General features: G+C 36.1%; 1 protein-coding gene across 1 annotated transcript in view; it reads left to right on the top strand.

Annotated features, from left to right (window-relative positions):
* Positions 1 to 25402, top strand: part of yap1 (Yes1 associated transcriptional regulator) — a 108102-nt gene that overhangs the window by 13617 nt on the left and 69083 nt on the right. The gene's annotated exons all lie outside the window — the stretch shown is intronic.

The following is a 25402-nucleotide window of genomic DNA, read 5'->3' as shown; positions in this document are numbered from 1 at the left end:
GTATTCATATTGAACATAAACTACTAAGATACAGTATTCACATTAGACATAAACAACTAAGATACAGTATTCACATTAAACATAAACAACTAAGATACAGTATTCACATTGAACATAAACTACAAAGATACAGTATTCATATTGAACATAAACTACTAAGATACAGTATTCATATTGAACATAAACTACACATTGAACATAAACTACTAAGATACAGTATTCACATTGAACATAAACTACTAAGATACAGTATTCACATTGAACATAAACAACTAAGATACAGTATTCATATTGAATATAAACAACTAAGATACAGTATTCACATTGAACATAAACAACTAAGATACAGTATTCACATTGAACATAAACAACTAAGATACAGTATTCATATTGAATATAAACAACTAAGATACAGTATTCACATTGAACATAAACAACTAAGATACAGTATTCACATTGAACATAAACTACTAAGATACAGTATTCACATTGAACATAAACAACTAAGATACAGTATTCACATTGAACATAAACTACTAAGATACAGTATTCACATTGAACATAAACTACTAAGATACAGTATTCACATTGAACATAAACTACTAAGATACAGTATTCACATTGAACATAAACTACTAAGATACAGTATTCACATTAAACATAAACAACTAAGATACAGTATTCACATTGAACATAAACTACTAAGATACAGTATTCACATTGGACATAAACAACTAAGATACAGTATTCACATTGAACATAAACTACTAAGATACAGTATTCACATTGGACATAAACAACTAAGATACAGTATTCACATTGAACATAAACTACTAAGATATAGTATTCACATTGAACATAAACTACTAAGATACAGTCTTCACATTGAACATAAACAACTAAGATACAGTATTCATATTGAACATAAACTACTAAGATACAGTATTCACATTAGACATAAACAACTAAGATACAGTATTCATATTGAATATAAACGACTAAGATACAGTATTCACATTGAACATAAACTACTAATATACAGTATTCACATTGAACATAAACTACTAAGATACAGTATTCACATTGAACATAAACAACTAAGATACAGTATTCATATTGAATATAAACGACTAAGATACAGTATTCACATTGAACATAAACTACTAATATACAGTATTCACATTGAACATAAACTACTAAGATACAGTATTCACATTGAACATAAACAACTAAGATACAGTATTCACATTGAACATAAACTACTAAGATACAGTATTCACATTGAACATAAACTACTAAGATACAGTATTCACATTGAACATAAACTACTAAGATACAGTATTCACATTGAACATAAACTACTAAGATACAGTATTCACATTGAACATAAACAACTAAGATACAGTATTCACATTGAACATAAACTACTAAGATACAGTATTCACATTGAACAGAAACTACTAAGATACAGTATTCACATTGAACATAAACTACTAAGATAGAGTATTCACATTAAACATAAACAACTAAGATACAGTATTAACATTGAACATAAACTACTAAGATACAGTATTCACATTGGACATAAACAACTAAGATACAGTATTCACATTGAACATAAACTACTAAGATACAGTATTCACATTGAACAGAAACTACTAAGATACAGTATTCACATTGAACATAAACTACTAAGATACAGTATTCACATTAAACATAAACAACTAAGATACAGTATTCACATTGAACATAAACTACTAAGATACAGTATTCACATTGGACATAAACAACTAAGATACAGTATTCACATTGAACATAAACTACTAAGATACAGTATTCACATTGGACATAAACAACTAAGATACAGTATTCACATTGAACATAAACTACTAAGATACAGTATTCACATTGAACAGAAACTACTAAGATACAGTATTCACATTGAACATAAACTACTAAGATACAGTATTCACATTAAACATAAACAACTAAGATACAGTATTCACATTGAACATAAACTACTAAGATACAGTATTCACATTGGACATAAACAACTAAGATACAGTATTCACATTGAACATAAACTACTAAGATACAGTATTCACATTGGACATAAACAACTAAAATACAGTATTCACATTGAACATAAACTACTAAGATATAGTATTCACATTGAACATAAACTACTAAGATACAGTCTTCACATTGAACATAAACAACTAAGATACAGTATTCATATTGAACATAAACTACTAAGATACAGTATTCACATTAGACATAAACAACTAAGATACAGTATTCACATTAAACATAAACAACTAAGATACAGTATTCACATTGAACATAAACTACAAAGATACAGTATTCATATTGAACATAAACTACTAAGATACAGTATTCATATTGAACATAAACTACACATTGAACATAAACTACTAAGATACAGTATTCACATTGAACATAAACTACTAAGATACAGTATTCACATTGAACATAAACAACTAAGATACAGTATTCATATTGAATATAAACAACTAAGATACAGTATTCACATTGAACATAAACAACTAAGATACAGTATTCACATTGAACATAAACAACTAAGATACAGTATTCATATTGAATATAAACAACTAAGATACAGTATTCACATTGAACATAAACAACTAAGATACAGTATTCACATTGAACATAAACTACTAAGATACAGTATTCACATTGAACATAAACAACTAAGATACAGTATTCACATTGAACATAAACTACTAAGATACAGTATTCACATTGAACATAAACTACTAAGATACAGTATTCACATTGAACATAAACTACTAAGATACAGTATTCACATTGAACATAAACTACTAAGATACAGTATTCACATTAAACATAAACAACTAAGATACAGTATTCACATTGAACATAAACTACTAAGATACAGTATTCACATTGGACATAAACAACTAAGATACAGTATTCACATTGAACATAAACTACTAAGATACAGTATTCACATTGGACATAAACAACTAAGATACAGTATTCACATTGAACATAAACTACTAAGATATAGTATTCACATTGAACATAAACTACTAAGATACAGTCTTCACATTGAACATAAACAACTAAGATACAGTATTCATATTGAACATAAACTACTAAGATACAGTATTCACATTAGACATAAACAACTAAGATACAGTATTCACATTAAACATAAACAACTAAGATACAGTATTCACATTGAACATAAACTACTAAGATACAGTATTCATATTGAACATAAACTACTAAGATACAGTATTCATATTGAACATAAACTACACATTGAACATAAACTACTAAGATACAGTATTCACATTGAACATAAACTACTAAGATACAGTATTCACATTGAACATAAACAACTAAGATACAGTATTCATATTGAATATAAACAACTAAGATACAGTATTCACATTGAACATAAACAACTAAGATACAGTATTCACATTGAACATAAACAACTAAGATACAGTATTCATATTGAATATAAACAACTAAGATACAGTATTCACATTGAACATAAACAACTAAGATACAGTATTCACATTGAACATAAACTACTAAGATACAGTATTCACATTGAACATAAACATCTAAGATACAGTATTCACATTGAACATAAACTACTAAGATACAGTATTCACATTGAACAGAAACTACTAAGATACAGTATTCACATTGAACATAAACTACTAAGATACAGTATTCACATTAAACATAAACAACTAAGATACAGTATTCACATTGAACATAAACTACTAAGATACAGTATTCACATTGGACATAAACAACTAAGATACAGTATTCACATTGAACATAAACTACTAAGATACAGTATTCACATTGAACAGAAACTACTAAGATACAGTATTCACATTGGACATAAACAACTAAGATACAGTATTCACATTGAACATAAACTACTAAGATACAGTATTCACATTGGACATAAACAACTAAGATACAGTATTCACATTGAACATAAACTACTAAGATACAGTATTCACATTGGACATAAACAACTAAGATACAGTATTCACATTGAACATAAACTACTAAGATATAGTATTCACATTGAACATAAACTACTAAGATACAGTCTTCACATTGAACATAAACAACTAAGATACAGTATTCATATTGAACATAAACTACTAAGATACAGTATTCACATTAGACATAAACAACTAAGATACAGTATTCACATTAAACATAAACAACTAAGATACAGTATTCACATTGAACATAAACTACTAAGATACAGTATTCATATTGAACATAAACTACTAAGATACAGTATTCATATTGAACATAAACTACACATTGAACATAAACTACTAAGATACAGTATTCATATTGAATATAAACAGCCAAGATACAGTATTCACATTGAACATAAACAACTAAGATACAGTATTCACATTGAACATAAACAACTAAGATACAGTATTCACATTGAATATAAACAACTAAGATACAGTATTCACATTGAACATAAACAACTAAGATACAGTATTCACATTGAACATAAACTACTAAGATACAGTATTCACATTGAACATAAACAACTAAGATACAGTATTCACATTGAACATAAACTACTAAGATACAGTATTCACATTGAACAGAAACTACTAAGATATAGTATTCACATTGAACATAAACTACTAAGATACAGTCTTCACATTGAACATAAACAACTAAGATACAGTATTCATATTGAACATCAACTACTAAGATACAGTCTTCACATTGAACATAAACAACTAAGATACAGTATTCATATTGAACATAAACTACTAAGATACAGTATTCACATTAGACATAAACAACTAAGATACAATATTCACATTAAACATAAACAACTAAGATACAGTATTCACATTGGACATAAACAACTAAGATACCGTATTCACATTGAACATAAACTACTAAGATACAGTATTCACATTGAACAAAAACTACTAAGATACAGTATTCACATTGAACATAAACTACTAAGATACAGTATTCACATTAAACATAAACAACTAAGATACAGTATTCACATTGAACCTAAACTACTAAGATACAGTATTCACATTGGACATAAACAACTAAGATACAGTATTCACATTGAACATAAACTACTAAGATACAGTATTCACATTGGACATAAACAACTAAGATACAGTATTCACATTGAACATAAACTACTAAGATACAGTATTCACATTGGACATAAACAACTAAGATATAGTATTCACATTGAACATAAACTACTAAGATACAGTATTCACATTGAACAGAAACTACTAAGATACAGTATTCACATTGAACATAAACTACTAAGATACAGTATTCACATTAAACATAAACAACTAAGATACAGTATTCACATTGAACATAAACTACTAAGATACAGTATTCACATTGGACATAAACAACTAAGATACAGTATTCACATTGAACATAAACTACTAAGATACAGTATTCACATTAAACATAAACAACTAAGATACAGTATTCACATTGAACATAAACTACTAAGATACAGTATTCATATTAAACATAAACTACTAAGATACAGTATTCACATTGAACATAAACTACTAAGATACAATATTCACATTAAACATAAACAACTAAGATACAGTATTCATATTGAATATAAACAACTAAGATACAGTATTCATATTAAACAAACAATTAAGATACAACATTCACATTGAACATAAACTACTAAGATACAGTATTCACATTGAACATAAACTACTAAGATACATTATTCACATTAAACATAAACTACTAAGATACAGTATTCACATTAACAAATAACTAAGATACATTATTCACATTGAACATAAACTACTAAGATACAGTATTCATCCATCCATCCATTTTCTACCACTTGTCCCTTTTTGGGGTGGCGGGGGGTGCTGGAGCCTACCTCAGCTGCATTCGGGTGGAAGGCGGGGTACACCCTGGACAAGTCGCCATCTCATCACAGGGCCAACACAAATAGACAGACAACATTCACACTCACATTCACACACTAGGGACCATTTAGTGTTGCCAATCAACCTATCCCCAGGTGCATGTCTTTGGAGGTGGGAGGAAGCCGGAGTACCCGGAGGGAACCCACGCAGTCATGGGGAGAACATGCAAACTCCCCACAGAAAGATCCCGAGCCAGGGATTGAACCCAGGACTGCTCAGGACCTGTGTATTGTGAGGCACATGCACTAACCCCTGGTCCACCGTGCTGCCTACAGTATTCACATTGAACATAAACTACTAAGATACAGTATTCATATTAAACATAAACTACTAAGACACAGTATCCATGAAGAGTTCTCCAAGCAAAGATGGAGGCTCCATGAAGAGTTCTCCAAGCAAAGATGGAGGCTCCATGAAGCGTTCTCCAACCAAAAAAGGAGTCTCCATGAAGAGTTCTCCAACCAAAGAAGGAGGCTCCATGAAGAGTTCTCCAATTAAAGATGGAGGCTCCATGAAGAGTTCTCCAACCAAAGAAGGAGTCTCCATGAAGAGTTCTCCAATTAAAGATGGAGGCTCCATGAAGAGTTTTCCAACCAAAGAAGGAGGCTCAATGAAGAGTTCTCCAACCAAAGAAGGAGTCTCCATGAAGAGTTCTCCAATTAAAGATGGAGGCTCCATGAAGAGTTCTCCAACCAAAGAAGGAGTCTCCATGAAGAGTTCTCCAACCAAAGAAGGAGTCTCCATGAAGAGTTCTCCAACCAAAGAAGGAGTCTCCATGAAGAGTTCTCCAATTAAAGATGGAGGCTCCATGAAGAGTTCTCCAACCAAAGAAGGAGTCTCCATGAAGAGTTCTCCAACCAAAGAAGGAGGCCCCATGAAGAGTTCTCCAACCAAAGAAGGAGTCTCCATGAAGAGTTCTCCAACCAAAGAAGGAGGCCCCATGAAGAGTTCTCCAACCAAAGAAGGAGTCTCCATGAAGAGTTCTCCAACCAAAGAAGGAGTCTCCATGAAGAGTTATCCAATTAAAGATGGAGGCTCCATGAAGAGTTCTCCAACCAAAGAAGGAGTCTCCATGAAGAGTTCTCCAACCAAAGAAGGAGGCCCCATGAAGAGTTCTCCAACCAAAGAAGGAGTCTCCATGAAGAGTTCTCCAACCAAAGAAGGAGTCTCCATGAAGAGTTATCCAATTAAAGGTGGAGGCTCCATGAAGAGTTCTCCAACCAAAGAAGGAGTCTCCATGAAGAGTTCTCCAACCAAAGAAGGAGGCCCCATGAAGAGTTCTCCAACCAAAGAAGGAGTCTCCATGAAGAGTTCTCCAACCAAAGAAGGAGGCCCCATGAAGAGTTCTCCAACCAAAGAAGGAGTCTCCATGAAGAGTTCTCCAACCAAAGAAGGAGTCTCCATGAAGAGTTCTCCAATTAAAGATGGAGGCTCCATGAAGAGTTCTCCAACCAAAGAAGGAGTCTCCATGAAGAGTTCTCCAACCAAAGAAGGAGTCTCCATGAAGAGTTCTCCAATTAAAGATGGAGGCTCCATGAAGAGTTCTCCAAGCAAAGAAGGAGTCTCCATGAAGAGTCATCCAATTAAAGATGGAGGCTCCATGAAGAGTTCTCCAACCAAAGAAGGAGTCTCCATGAAGAGTTCTCCAACCAAAGAAGGAGGCCCCATGAAGAGTTCTCCAACCAAAGAAGGAGTCTCCATGAAGAGTTCTCCAACCAAAGAAGGAGGCCCCATGAAGAGTTATCCAATTAAAGATGGAGGCTCCATGAAGAGTTCTCCAACCAAAGAAGGAGTCTCCATGAAGAGTTCTCCAACCAAAGAAGGAGTCTCCATGAAGAGTTCTCCAACCAAAGAAGGAGTCTCCATGAAGAGTTCTCCAACCAAAGAAGGAGTCTCCATGAAGAGTTCTCCAATTAAAGATGGAGGCTCCATGAAGAGTTCTCCAAGCAAAGAAGGAGTCTCCATGAAGAGTTATCCAATTAAAGATGGAGGCTCCATGAAGAGTTCTCCAACCAAAGAAGGAGTCTCCATGAAGAGTTCTCCAACCAAAGAAGGAGGCCCCATGAAGAGTTCTCCAACCAAAGAAGGAGTCTCCATGAAGAGTTCTCCAACCAAAGAAGGAGGCCCCATGAAGAGTTATCCAATTAAAGATGGAGGCTCCATGAAGAGTTCTCCAACCAAAGAAGGAGTCTCCATGAAGAGTTCTCCAACCAAAGAAGGAGTCTCCATGAAGAGTTCTCCAATTAAAGATGGAGGCTCCATGAAGAGTTCTCCAAGCAAAGAAGGAGGTTCCATGAAGAGATCAAGTTGCACAAGTGTTGCCTGAGAAGAAGAAAGGTCTCAGATTTAAAGAGTGCCCCAACGTCAACACAGTCTGTTGACCTTTCCTCCTCCTCCTGGCAGCACTTTGATTCATGGCAGCATGGGGGTTAGGTCACCTTGCTGGGGGGCTGGGGGGGGCGGGGTCATAAACTAATGAAGCTTTCTGGTTTAGACACGGCGGCTGACTAGGCGCCGTAATCACTGTTTCCGGACGCTTATTAAACGCAGCTTTCAGTCCGTGGGAAGTCGGCCCTAAGCTGGGGGTGGGCTCTTCTGTGTGTGTGTGTGTGTGTGTATGTGTGTGTGTGTGTGTGTGTGTGGGGGGGGGGGGGGGGGGGGGGGTACTTATTGTGGGCCCCCAGGGGCAGGTAGAGCCGTGTGTTGACAGACACTTTTGTCTCTTCCCAATTGGATAAAACACTCTAGGTGACTTGTTCCCGCGCCCACAAAGGCTCAGTTGCTGTTTGTTAAAGGGAATGGCAGACAAGAACACATTTGTTTTTACCTTCTTATGCATTCTAAGTAGTAAAACACGGCAAGAAGAGGTGGCTGACAGTGCAGCTAACAGGAGTACATTATTTTGTCCATAAAGTCCCCAAAAAACACCAACAGTACTCCATGTACATGTGGTGACCTGAAGATGAACACGTATTAGTGATATTGTTATTATAAGCGCTGACGCAGGGGAACTACTTTTAGAGAGCTAACTAGCTTATGCTGCTATATTGACATGTTGAGCTGCTGCATGGCCTCTGAGTTGGTGAAAGTTAATTCTAGATGATAAATCATGTCTCTCACCTGGATAGTAGAAGGTTGTGGACATAAACCCACAAGTTGGTACACTTTGACATCCAACTTAGACCTGGAGATGGTGAGAAAGACACAAAAGTAAACTCGTTTTGTGAGGATGATGGTGAATTGTTGATGTAAAGGGGAAGATATAACCATCCCATCAGTCTTTATCCCATGTTATTATGAATGTTACTATATGACATATATACTTACATCATGTATATATTACATGTTATTATGAATGTTACTACCTTACATATATACTTACATCATGTATATATTACATGTTATTATGAATGTTACTGCATGACATATATACTTACATCATGTATATATTACATGTTATTATGAATGTTACTGCATGACATATATACTTACATCATGTATATATTACATGTTATTATGAATGTTACTACATGACATATATACTTACATCATGTATATATTACATGTTATTATGAATGTTACTACATGACATATATACTTACATCATGTATATATTACATGTTATTATGAATGTTACTATATGACATATATACTTACATCATGTATATATTACATGTTATTATGAATGTTACTACCTTACATATATACTTACATCATGTATATATTACATGTTATTATGAATGTTACTAAATGACATATATACTTACATCATGTATATATTACATGTTATTATGAATGTTACTACATGACATATATACTTACATCATGTATATATTACATGTTATTATGAATGTTACTACATGACATATATACTTACATCATGTATATATTACATGTTATTATGAATGTTACTATATGACATATATACTTACATCATGTATATATTACATGTTATTATGAATGTTACTACCTTACATATATACTTACATCATGTATATATTACATGTTATTATGAATGTTACTGCATGACATATATACTTACATCATGTATATATTACATGTTATTATGAATGTTACTGCATGACATATATACTTACATCATGTATATATTACATGTTATTATGAATGTTACTAAATGACATATATACTTACATCATGTATATATTACATGTTATTATGAATGTTACTACATGACATATATACTTACATCATGTATATATTACATGTTATTATGAATGTTACTACATGACATATATACTTACATCATGTATATATTACATGTTATTATGAATGTTACTACATGACATATATACTTACATCATGTATATATTACATGTTATTATGAATGTTACTACATGACATATATACTTACATCATGTATATATTACATGTTATTATGAATGTTACTACATGACATATATACTTACATCATGTATATATTACATGTTATTATGAATGTTACTACATGACATATATACTTACATCATGTATATATTACATGTTATTATGAATGTTACTACATGACATATATACTTACATCATGTATATATTACATGTTATTATGAATGTTACTACATGACATATATACTTACAGCATGTATATATTACATGTTATTATGAATGTTACTACATGACATATATACTTGCATCATGTATATATTACATGTTATTATGAATGTTACTACATGACATATATACTTACATCATGTATATATTACATGTTATTATGAATGTTACTACATTACATATATACTTACATCATGTAAATATTACATGTTATTATGAATGTTATTACATTACATATATACTTACATAATGTAAATATGTCATGTTATTATGAATATTACTACAGTAAATATATACTTACATCATGTATATAAAATATGTAAATATTACAAGTTATGATGAATGTTACTAGATACTACATATATACTTAGTGTGTATATAAAATATAAAATGGGGTCCCACAGTAGATTTTTGGGGTCACACTTTTTTGTAAGCATTTTGAAAAAACAAATGATAAACGTATGCATTATCCTGTTATATCTCACATTCTATATTGTGTTTTGGAAAAAGGTTGTCATAAACGTTACTTCATTCATTTAAAAAAAATAATACAAAAGAAAACAAATGTGTATGCATATGTAAATGTATTCAGTTATCAATCAATCAATCAATCAATGTTTATTTATATAGCCCTAAATCACAAGTGTCTCAAAGGGCTGTACAAGCCACAACGACATCCTCGGTACAGAGCCCACATATAAACATTCATTCACTTTCTTCTTTCCTTCATGGATCTAAACCGCTAGTTTTTTCTATATTTGTATTTAATAAGTTGTAGGTGTATTTATTTCAGTATAAAAGTGTAAAAAGTTTTTTGCTTGGGTCATGTAATGATGATAATGGTGTGCCAGGGCATACATGCATTATTTATTTAAATCTCTAGAGTCTACATCAACTTCACATCTATCCCTCAATTCTAAGTTTTTTGTTTTTTTTGTTGGTTTTCTGCCCTTTTTGTCAAAAAGAACTGCTTTTTTATGGCAAACACACAAAATATGCAAAAACTTCCACAAAAAATATTATTCAAAGCGGATCAATTGATGTGAAGTAATCGGAGGCCCTGCGATGAGGTGGTGGGGACATGAACTAGGGACACAAGAAAGGAGCACAGAGAAGGTGAGCAAGGTACGAGAGAGGGATGCCAGACGTGATGCTCACTGCGAAGATAGGCTACGTTCTGGCAAAGGTTCCACAGGTCCGCTGGTCTTTATGCCGCTCCCTCTTATCAGTCCCAGGTGCGCTGATTCCTGATTGCCTGCAGCCTTGTCGCTGCGTGGGCGTGCTGCGCCCAGCGCGAGCGGGGGCGTGTTTGGGCGCGCTGACAGTGGATGTGCTGGCAGACCCAGCAGCCGGGGAAAAGCGGGTTCCAGTCTGCGCTGACAGATTAATAACTAAACTTTGATCCTGTCTAGTGTTTGTGTGTGTGCGCGTGCGTGTGTGTGAGAGTGAGAGTGTGTGTGTGATAAAGAGAGATAACTAAATAAGAACAATTATTATTATTATTATTAAGGAGAACGTGGACAAGAGAGAAGCTGTCAAAGGTTTTCTTTTTATTGTTCTTTTATAATGATGATAATGATAATAATAAAACTTTTGGCCAATCAAAATTTACGACCAATAAAAATGCAATAAACGGGGACGGACATTTGACTCGGCAAATGTAAACAAAACAAACCACCGGCGGAAAGCGATAATCGATAAAATAAAATAAAAAACAAGCAAACCGGGCGGTGAATTATTATTTTTTTAAATCCAGGCTTCCGGAATTTAATCGGGAGATAATGATAATAGTAATAATAATTGTAATAGTAATAAAAATAATAATAATGATAATGATGATAATAATAGTAATAATGATGATAATAATAATGATAATAATAATAATAATGATATCAATAGTAATAATAACGATAATAAAAGTAATAATAATAGTAATAATGATAATAATAATAACAATGATGATAATAATGACGATAATGATGATAATAATGACAATATGATGATTATAATAATAACAATAATGATGATTATAATGATAATGATAATAATATTAATAATAAAAATAATAATAAAAACAAATAATAATAATAGTAATGATGATGATGATAATAATCATAATAATAATAATAACAATAATACTAATAGTAAAACAATAACAATACTACTACTACTACTAATAACAATAATAATAATAATAGTAAAAACAATAACAATGATAACAATAATATTAATGATAATGATAATAATAAAGGGCTGTGAATCTTTGGGCACCACACAGTTTGATTTTTGGGGGTAAAGATTTGATTTAGAATCAAACCGATACTTTTTAATAACATTGGGTGCCAGTTCTATGATGAACTACATCAAATAAATGTGACACATTTCTATGTGACTTCTAATAAAACTGTTATGATGAATAACATTCTTACCAAACATTTAATAAAGTCAAATACAAACAAGGCAACAATGTTTAAATGATAAATGGGTTATACTTGTATAGCGCTTTTCTACCTTCAAGGTACTCAAAGCGCTTTGACAGTATTTCCACATTCACCCATTCACACACACATTCACACACTGATGGCGGGAGCTGCCATGCAAGGCGCTAACCAGCAGCCATCAGGAGCAAGGGTGAAGTGTCTTGCCCAAGGACACAACGGACGTGACTAGGATGGTAGAAGGTGGGGATTGAACCCCAGTAACCAGCAACCCTCCCATTGCTGGCACGGCCACTCTACCAACTTCGCCACGCCGCCCCCATATACTGCAGGTTAAAGATGAAAAAATGTAAAGGGTCGGCTGGAGAGCCTCCTACCAGAACAGGTGGTGGGGTTCCTGGCTGGAATCTTCCAAGAACCATCCTTGGACTAGATCAGTGGTTCTTAACCTTGTTGGAGGTACTGAGCCCCACCAGTTTCATATGTGCTTTCACCCAACCCTTCTTTAGTGAAAAATAATAAAAAAAATTCTCAATTTAATCTTAATTTATAAATATTAATCATGAAATGATGTTATTATATTAAATAAATACTAATAAAGATATATTGTACAAACAGAACTTTACAGGAATGTACATCCCATGTTTACATCTCATTGTGCAAAATGGGAATGTTTTAGTGGGAACTAAATGCGATATTGGAAAGGGGTACAAATTATTTCCAAAGAAAATAATCCCATGGAAATGACTGCTGTCATTTGATTATAATAAGAAAACATCCATCCATCCATCCATTTTCTACCGCTTGTCCCTTTTGGCGTCATTAACTTGGTATTTAGTCAGGTTTGGGACAGGTGTGCTGCAGGTGTGGCCACAGTGTGCACATCTAAGTTAAAGTAGCAATGATAGTCACACACACACACTAGGTGTGGGGAAATTTGTCCTCTGCATTTGACCCATCACCCTTGTTCACCCCCTGGGAGGTGAGGGGAGCAGTGAGCAGCAGTGGTGCCGCGCCCGGGAATCATTTTTGGTGATTTAACCCCCAATTCCGACCCTTGATGCTGAGTGCCAAGCAGGGAGGTAATGGCTCCCATTTTTATAGTCTTTGGTATGACTCGGCCGGGGTTTGAACTCACAACCTACCCATCTCAGGGCGGACACTCTAACCACTAGGCCACTGAGTTAGAGGGAACATTGTTTGGGGGGTATCCATAATACGCCGATAGGGGGAAGTTTTTATTTACACCATGAGTCGGGTGTGTCCTGACCTCCGCCGAACCCCTGAGGCCGACTCACGAAACCCCTAGGGTTCAATCGAACCCAGGTTAAGAACCACTGGACTAGATGCTTCTTTTCCTTAGCTCGCCATCATAAAGAGAAGCCTGGCCTGTGTAAGAGCCAGGACCATCCTTATAAATCCATGTGTACACAAAATATCTTCTTTAAATAACACTAATTGTATTATAAAGTATCCAGAATATGTTCTAGATCTTTCCTCAGTATTGTACAATATAAATCAATAAACATGTCAGAATCACAATATGCAATAAAATGCTAAAATACCCATTAGCAGCATAAATATGACCTATACCAGGGGTCACGTAAGTGACAGCAAGGCATACTTGGTCAACAGCCATACAGGTCACACTGAGGGTGACCGTATAAACAACTTTAACACTGTTACAAATATGTGCCACACTGTGAACGAACACCAAACAAGAATGACAAACACATTTTGGGAGAACGTCCGCACTGTAACACAACATAAACACAACACAACAAATACCCAGAATCCCATGCATCAACACCCCCCCCCCCCCCCTCCGTGCGTTGGTTGAGGTGGGTGGGGTTTGGTGGTTGCGGGGGTGTATAATGTAGCCCAGAAGAGTTAGAGATGCATTAGACACTGTATTGTGTCACATGACATTAGACACTGAAATGTGTCACATGACAATAGACACTATATTGTGTCACATGACATTAGACACTGTATTGTGTCACATGCCATTATACACTGAAATGTGTCACATGACATTAGACACTGTATTGTGTCACATGACATTAGACACTGTATTGTGTCACATGCCATTATACACTGAAATGTGTCACATGACATTAGACACTGTATTGTGTCACATGACATTAGACACTGTATTGTGTCACATGACATTAGACACTGTATTGTGTCACATGACATTAGACACTGTATTGTGTCACATGACATTAGACACTATATTGTGTCACATGACATTAGACACTGTATTGTGTCACATGACATTAGACACTGTATTGTGTCACATGCCATTATACACTGAAATGTGTCACATGACATTAGACACTGTATTGTGTCACATGACATTAGACACTGTATTGTGTCACATGACATTATACACTGAAATGTGTCACATGACATTAGACACTGTATTGTGTCACATGACATTAGACACTATATTGTGTCACATGACATTAGACACTGTATTGTGTCACATGACATTAGACACTGTATTGTGTCACATGCCATTATACACTGAAATGTGTCACATGACATTAGACACTGTATTGTGTCACATAACATTAGACACTGTATTGTGTCACATGACATTATACACTGAAATGTGTCACATGACATTAGACACTGTATTGTGTCACATGACATTAGACACTGTATTGTGTCACATGACATTAGACACTTTATTGTGTCACATGACATTAGACACTGTATTGTGTCACATGACATTAGACACTATATTGTGTCACATGACATTAGACACTGTATTGTGTCACATGACATTAGACACTGTATTGTGTCACATGACATTAGACAATGTATTGTGTCACATGACATTAGACAATGTATTGTGTCTTAGACACTATATTGTGTCACAAGACAATAGACACTATATTGTGTCACATGTCATTAGACACTATATTGTGTCACATGACATTAGACACTGTATTGTGTCACATGACATTAGACACTATATTGTGTCACATGACATTAGACACTATATTGTGTCACATGACATTAGACACTATATTGTGTCACATGACGTTAGACACTGTATTGTGTCACATGACATTAGACACTGTATTGTGTCACATGACATTAGACACTATATTGTGTCACATGACATTAGACACTGTATTGTGTCACATGACATTAGACACTATATTGTGTCACATGACATTAGACACTGTATTGTGTCACATGACATTAGACACTGTCTTGTGTCACATGACATTAGACACTGTATTGTGTCACATGACATTAGACACTGTATTGTGTCACATGACATTAGACACTGTATTGTGTCACATGACATTAGACACTATATTGTGTCACATGACATTAGACACTGTATTGTGTCACATGACATTAGACACTATATTGTGTCACATGACATTAGACACTATATTGTGTCACATGACATTAGACAATGTATTGTGTCACATGACATTAGACACTATATTGTGTCACATGACATTAGACAATGTATTGTGTCACATGACATTAGACACTGTATTGTGTCACATGACATTAGACACTGTATTGTGTCACATGACATTAGACACTGTATTGTGTCACATGACATTAGACACTATATTGTGTCACATGACATTAGACACTGTATTGTGTCACATGACATTAGACACTATATTGTGTCACATGACATTAGACACTGTATTGTGTCACATGACATTAGACACTGTATTGTGTCACATGACATTAGACACTGTATTGTGTCACATGACGTTAGACACTGTATTGTGTCACATGACATTAGACACTGTATTGTGTCACATGACATTAGACACTGTATTGTGTCACATGACATTAGACACTGTATTGTGTCACATGAAATTAGACACTGTATTGTGTCACATGACATTAGACACTATATTGTGTCACATGACGTTAGACACTATATTGTGTCACATGACATTAGACACTATATTGTGTCACATGACATTAGACACTATATTGTGTCACATGACATTAGACACTATATTGTGTCACATGACATTAGACACTATATTGTGTCACATGACGTTAGACACTGTATTGTGTCACATGACATTAGACACTGTATTGTGTCACATGACATTAGACACTATATTGTGTCACATGACATTAGACACTGTATTGTGTCACATGACATTAGACACTGTCTTGTGTCACATGACATTAGACACTGTATTGTGTCACATGACATTAGACACTGTCTTGTGTCACATGACATTAGACACTGTATTGTGTCACATGACATTAGACACTGTATTGTGTCACATGACATTAGACACTGTATTGTGTCACATGACATTAGACACTGTATTGTGTCACATGACATTATACACTGCATTGTGTCACATGACATTAGACACTATATTGTGTCACATGACATTAGACACTGCATTGTGTCACATGACATTAGACACTATATTGTGTCAAATGACATTAGACACTGTATTGTGTCACATGACATTAGACACTATTGTGTCACATGACATTATACACTGTATTGTGTCACATGACATTAGACACTATATTGTGTCACATGACATTAGACACTGTATTGTGTCATATGACATTAGACACTATATTGTGTCACATGACGTTAGACACTATATTGTGTCACATGACATTAGACACTGTATTGTGTCACATGACATTAGACACTATATTGTGTCACATGACGTTAGACACTATATTGTGTCACATGACATTAGACACTGTATTGTGTCACATGACATTATACACTGTATTGTGTCACATGACATTAGACACTATATTGTGTCACATGACATTAGACACTGTATTGTGTCACATGTCATTAGACACTGTATTGTGTCACATGACATTATACACTGTATTGTGTCACATGACATTAGACACTATATTGTGTCACATGACATTAGACACTGTATTGTGTCACATGACATTAGACACTATATTGTGTCACATGACGTTAGACACTATATTGTGTCACATGACATTAGACACTGTATTGTGTCACATGACATTAGACACTGTATTGTGTCACATGACATTAGACACTGTATTGTGTCACATGACATTAGACACTGTATTGTGTCACATGACATTAGACACTGTATTGTGTCACAGGACATTAGACACTGTATTGTGTCACATGACATTATACACTGTATTGTGTCACATGACATTAGACACTGTATTGTGTCACATGACATTATACACTGTATTGTGTCACATGACATTAGACACTGTATTGTGTCACATGACATTAGACACTGTATTGTGTCACATGACATTATACACTGTATTGTGTCACATGACATTAGACACTATATTTTTGTCACATGACATTAGACACTGCATTGTGTCACATGACATTAGACACTATATTGTGTCACATGACATTAGACACTGTATTGTGTCACATGACATTATACACTGTATTGTGTCACATGACATTAGACACTATATTGTGTCACATGACATTAGACACTGTATTGTGTCACATGACATTAGACACTGTATTGTGTCACATGACATTAGACACTATATTGTGTCACATGCTACTTAAGTTCAAGTTCCCGTGATGGTCACTTGATGAAATCCTTCACCACATTGCATGTTGGAACTCTTGTGGGCTTCACTAGCTAAACAGATTTGTGCAGCCCTTTGAGACACTTGTCATTAAGGGCTATATAAATAAACTTTGATTGATGATTGATTGAATGATTGATTCTAAACCCAACGTTTTACTTTCAATAGTCGATTCAGAGTCTCTGTAAGATAAGATTCGAGCTAAAGTACAACAATTTGGTGTTTGGTGCCCCGGGGGAACGGAGGTGGGGGGGGAAGGGTGTTGTGGTGGCACAGGCGGTAACGACAACAGCGAGCAGTTGCGTCCGCCATGTCGGCTTTTTGTGGATCATCAGCAATTCCTCACGGCAACTGGTGGCCCCCCACCCTACCCCACCCTCCATGACAGTTGTTTCATGTGGGGCCGACAGGAAGTGACCATATTGGGCGAGTGGATTATCTCTGACTCTCCAGCCTGCTGATCATCCACTTTGTCACATAGTGGGAGGGGGCGGGGCTTGGAGCAGCAGAGCAACTTAAGCGGCCAATCAGAGGGGAGCTTTTTTTTTATTTTTTTTTCCTTTCACTTCTTTTCCCTCTTCCACACTTGTACCCCCCTGACCCCTCTTTCTCAAGGGGGGCCCCTCTGGTGTGTGTGTGTGGGCCACAAGGGGGAGGGGGACTTGGCAGCTCCTTTGATCAGCAAAGCATAAACAAGAGGGGGGCTTGAAAATGGCTTGCATTGTGCGGGGGGGCGGGGGGGGGGGGGGCAAGGGGGTGCTGAGTCAGACTCTCTCTCTCTCTTTGGGATAAAGGGCGAGCGGCAGGTTGGGACAAAAAACCAGACTTTGGTGCTCCAGGACGCAGTGAAGGTAGTTTTGTCGGCCATGTTGTAAACACAGGAGTCCCCCCCCCCCACATAAACAAAGTGTTGTGTTGGAGACGAGGGCGTGAAGAAGAGAAGAAGAAGAGGTCTGAGGTCGTAGCTCAGTCTGCGCTTTTGTCCAGCAGGTGAAGGCTTTGTCAAAGTGGCGCCGGATTGTTAGAGCAGCGACACCGTGCCCCGGGGGGCCCGGGGGGACCCCCTGTGTTGAGCCCTGGGACTGACCCTCCCTCAATAGAGAGGAGGTCTTCATCTTCATCTTGTTCAGCTGCACTATTACCTCCGCCAAGGCCCAAAACTACACTTGCACAAACAGGAAGTTGTTTTGTTGACGCTCATTTTGCTGCAACACCAAACAGGAAGTAGTTTTGGTGACTTTCATTTTGCTGCAACACCAAACAGGAAGTAGTTTTGTTGACTTTCATTTTGCTGCAAAACCAAACAGGAAGTAGTTTTGTTGACTTTCATTTTGCTGCAACACCAAATAGGAAGTAGTTTTGTTGACTTGCATCTTGCTGCAACACAAAACAGGAAGTAGTTTTGGCGACTTTCATTTTGCTGCAACACCAAACAGGAAGTACCGTATTTTCCGCACCATAAGGCGTCCCGTGTTATTAGCCGCACGTTCAATGAACGGCATATTTCAAAACTTTGTTTACCTATTAGCCGCCCTGTGCTATTAGCCGCACCTACGCTACGCTAAAGGGAATGTCAACAAAACAGTCAGATAGGTCAGTCAAACTTTAATAATATATTACAAACCAGCGTTCTAACAACTCTGTTCACTCCCAAAATGTAATGTGCAAATGTGCAATCACAAAAATAGTAACACTCAAAATAGTGCAGAGCAATAGCAACATCAATAACTCAACGTTGCTCATACGTTAATGTCACACAACACACAAAATAAACATTTAAAGCTCACTTTCTGAAGTTATTACTCATCCACAAATCCCTCGAATTATTCTTCTTCGGTGTGCTTCACTTGTTTTTTGACACCATCTGTGAAGTGGACGCGCATGCAGTCGTAGATCAACAGGGACGTAGCTGCGTGAAAAAAGTCACCCGGTGTCTTCGCTCATCTTTTCTTCATCCATCCATCCCTTCGAGTTAGCTTTTATGATGACGCCGGCTGGAAAGTTCTCTTTTGGCAAGGTCTTCCTTTTGAATATCACCGTGGGTGGAAGTTTCTGGCCGTTAGCATGGCAAGCTAGAACCACGGTGAAGACGACTTCTCATTCCCTGTGGTGCGAATATTCACCGTACGTGTTTCCGTTGTATCCACAGTGCGGTTCACAGGAATATCGAAAGTCAGTGGAACCTTGTACGCGTGTCTCTTAGTAGGAGACATTTTGTGGTCTTTACAGAAACACACAAATGAAATGAAACGTAATATCCGCGCGCTTCTTCTTCTACGGGGGCGGGTGCGGTTGCTTACAGTAGAAGAAGAAGCGCTTCCTCTTCTATGGGGCGGTTGCTTACCGTAGAAGAAGAAGCGCTTCTTCTTCTACGGGGAAAAGAGATGGCGGCTGTTTACCGTAGTTGCGAGACCTAAACTTTATGAAAATAAATATTAATATTAATCCATATATAAGGCGCACCGGGTTATTAGCCGCACTGTCAGCTTTTGAGAAAAATTGTGGTTTTTAGGTGCGGCTTATGGTGCGGAAAATACGGTAGTTTTGTTGACTTTCATTTTGCTGCAAAACCAAACAGGAAGTAGTTTTGTAGACTTACATTTTGCTGCAACACCAAACAGGAAGTAGTTTTGTTGACTTGCATCTTGCTGCAACACAAAACAGGAAGTAGTTTTGGCGACTTTCATTTTGCTGCAACACCAAACAGGAAGTAGTTTTGTTGACTTTCATTTTGCTGCAAAACCAAACAGGAAGTAGTTTTGTAGACTTACGTTTTGCTGCAAAACCAAACAGGAAGTAGTTTTGTTGACTTTCATTTTGCTGCAAAACCAAACAGGAAGTAGTTTTGTAGACTTACATTTTGCTGCAAAACCAAACAGGAAGTAGTTTTGTAGACTTACATTTTGCTGCAAAACCAAACAGAAAGTAGTTTTGTTGACTTTCATTTTGCTGCAACACCAACAGGAAGTACTTTTGTTGACTTTCATTTTGCTGCAACACCAAACAGGAAGTAGTTGTGTTGACTTTCATTTTTCTGCAACACCAAACAGGAAGTAGTTGTGTTGACTTGCATTTTTCTGCAACACCAAACAGGAAGTAGTTTTGTTGACTTTCATTTTGCTGCAACACCAAACAGGAAGTAGTTTTGTTTACTTTCGTTTTGCTGCAACACCAAACAGGAAGTGGTTTTGTTGACTCATTTTGCTGCAACACCAAACAGGAAGTGGTTTTGTTGACTCATTTTTCTGCAACACCAAACAGGAAGTAGTTGTGTTGACTTTCATTTTGCTGCAATACCAAACAGGAAGTAGTTGTGTTGACTTGCATTTTTCTGCAACACCAAACAGGAAGTAGTTTTGTTGACTTGCTTTTTTCTGCAACACCAAACAGGAAGTAGTTTTGTTGACTTTCATTTTGCTGCAACACCAAACAGGAAGTGGTTTTGTTGACTCCTGTTGCTGCAACACCAAACAGGAAGTAGTTTTTTTTACTTGCTTTTTTCTGCAACACCAAACAGGAAGTGGTTTTGTTTACTTTCATTTTGCTGCAACACCAAACAGGAAGTAGTTGTGTTGACTTTCATTTTGCTGCAACAACAAATACTTTCATTAGTGATGGTACCTTTCACATTTCCACACATACACTACCAATAACCCGTACCAATTTTTGATACTTTATTTTGTATTCATGATCATTTGTTCAATAATAAAATGTAGCGATTTTTCGGGACTATGGAGCCACACCCACTAAATTATAGAAGGAAAACAAATAGTTGCACCGGACTATAAGTCACAGATATATACGTAGTGAAATTAGTTATTTACACAGAATTATTTATTCACATACCTTAATTGTTTCCAATCGGTGTCTGTGATAGGGCAGTAAAACGGCTGATCGAACAAAACGTCAGTCATGGTCATGGACCCATGTCTTGAGTGAGTGTGTGTGTGTGTGTAACCACATGTGACGTCATGTGCGACAAAGGCATCAACATATTGTTTTGTTTGATTCGATGCGAGTTGGTAACCGTTGGAGGTCGTTGGGTCTGAGGTCTTACATCAGGGGTCTCAAACCTGCGACCTGCGGGCCAACACAAGAAGCAACGCAAAGAGCAACTTCCTGTAAGCAAGCTGATGTGTCTGTGATGTTTTCCTGGGAACTCTACAAATATACTTGTTGTACCTTCTTGAAATATACCTTTTTATACGAATGGATTCTTGATTCAGAATGGATTCTTGATTCAGACTGGATTTTTGATTCAAACAGATTCTTATTCAGAATTGATTGTTGATTCAAACATATTCTTGATTCAAACAGATTCTTGATTCAGAATCGATTCTTGGATTTTAAACAGATTTTTGATTCAGAATCGATTCTTGATTCAAATATATTCATATTCAGAATTGATTGTTGATTCAAACATATTCTTGATTCAAACAGATTCTTGATTCAGAATCGATTCTTGATACAGAATCGATGCTTGATTCAGAATCTATTCTTGATCCAGAATGGATTCTTGATTCAGAATGGATTCTTGATTCAAACATTCTTGATTCAAACATATTCTTGAATCAGATTCGATTGTTGATTCATAATCGATTCTTGATTCAGACTCGATCCTTGATTCACAATCGATTCTTGATTCAGAATCGATTCTGACCCTAACCCTAACCAGAATGGATTTTTGATTCAAACAGATTTTTGATTCAGAATCGATTCTTGATTCAGAATGGATTCTTGATTCAAACATTCTTGATTAAGATTCTTGAATCAGATTCGATTGTTGATTCAAAATCGATTCTTGATTCAGACTCGATCCTTGATTCACAATCGATTTTTGATTCAGAATCGATTCTTGATTCAGAATGGATTTTTGATTCAAACAGATTTTTGATTCAGAATCGATTCTTGATTCAGAATTTTTCTCGATTCAAACAGATTCTTCATTCAGAATCGATTCTTGATTCAAACAGATTCTTGATTCAGAATTGATTCCTGATTCAAACAGATTCTGACAATGTATTATTTGGTATAACAATTTTGCTGAAACTTTTTCAAAATAAAAGCATGGAAATGGCCCAAAAACGTCTTTTTAAAAATGAATTCTTAAAAAAAGTACTTTTATTTATTGAAATAGATTTTTGAAGCTGCTAATCAGGAGGACTAAGACTGGGCATTGGGAGGTGAAAGGGTGAAGGATGTAGTCACGTCGTGAAAAGGTGATTTTGGAGTGAACACTGAGATTGAGAAAGATGATTCTTCAAAGTAGTCCACACAAATATGTTGTGAGTCATATTGCACACCTGAGGAGATGTGTTGTTTTAGTGGACTAATGAGGGTGAAGGTTGGCTCACAGCAAAGGTCACTCATTGTTGTCAGAGCGCACGCGTCTGACTCCAGAAATGTTTGCTAACTGTGGTGAGGAAAACACATCCTGACACTTCTGTTGGAGCAGGCAGTGTGACACAGACTGCTCACTTCCTGCTTGACTAGAGTCATTGTCTGCTCACTTCCTGCTTGACTTAGTCATTGTCTGCTCACTTCCTGCTTGACTATAGTCATTGTCTGCTCACTTCCTGCATGACTAAAGTCATTGTCTCCTCACTTCCTGTTTGACTAGAGTCATTGTCTCCTCACTTCCTGTTTGACTGAAGTCATTGTCATGTCACTTCCTGCTTGACTAGAGTCATTGTCAGGTCACTTCCTGTTTGACTAAAGTCATTATCTCCTCACTTCCTGCTTGACTTAATCATTGTCTGCTCACTTCCTGTTTGACTCAAGTCATTGTCTGCTCACTTCCTGTTTGACTGAAGTCATTGTCATGTCACTTCCTGCTTGACTTACGTCATTGTCTCCTCATTTCCTATTTGACTAAAGTCATTCTCCTCACTTCCTGCTTGACTAAAGTCATTGTCAGGTCACTTCCTATTTGACTAAAGTCATTGTCTGCTCACTTCCTGCTTGACTAAAGTCATTGTCAGGTCACTTCCTGTTTGACTAAAGTCATTGTCATGTCACTTCCTGCTTGACTAAAGTCATTGTCTCCTCACTTCCTGTTTGACTAAAGTCATTGTCTCCTCACTTCCTGTTTGACTAAAGTCATTGTCTCCTCACTTCCTGCTTGACTAAAGTCATTGTCTCCTCACTTCCTGTTTGACTAAAGTCATTGTCAGGTCACTTCCTGTTTGACCAAAGTCATTGTCTGCTCCATTCCTGTTTGACTAAAGTCATTGTCTCCTCACTTCCTGTTTGAACATTGTCATGTCACTTCCTGCTTGACTAAAGTCATTGTCTCCTCACTTCCTGTTTGACTGAAGTCATTGTCATGTCACTTCCTGCTTGACTAAAGTCATTGTCTATTCACTTCCTATTTGACTAAAGTCATTCTCCTCACTTCCTGCTTGACTAAAGTCATTGTCAGGTCACTTCCTATTTGACTAAAGTCATTGTCTGCTCACTTCCTGCTTGACTAAAGTCATTGTCAGGTCACTTCCTGTTTGACTAAAGTCATTGTCATGTCACTTCCTGCTTGACTAAAGTCATTGTCTCCTCCTTTCCTGTTTGACTAAAGTCATTGTCTGCTCACTTCCTGTTTGACTAAAGTCACTGTCATGTCACTTCCTGCTTGACTAAAGTCATTGTCTCCTCACTTCCTGTTTGACTAAAGTCATTGTCAGGTCACTTCCTGTTTGACTGAAGTCATTGTCTGCTCACTTCCTGTTTGACTAAAGTCATTGTCTCCTCACTTCCTGTTTGACTATAGTCATTGTCATGTCACTT

The sequence above is a fragment of the Entelurus aequoreus genome, linkage group LG10, assembly GCF_033978785.1.
Source record: "Entelurus aequoreus isolate RoL-2023_Sb linkage group LG10, RoL_Eaeq_v1.1, whole genome shotgun sequence".
Classification (NCBI taxonomy): domain Eukaryota; kingdom Metazoa; phylum Chordata; class Actinopteri; order Syngnathiformes; family Syngnathidae; genus Entelurus; species Entelurus aequoreus.
The sequence above is the reverse complement of the archived record's forward strand: the minus strand, read 5'-3'. Positions and strand labels throughout refer to the sequence as shown.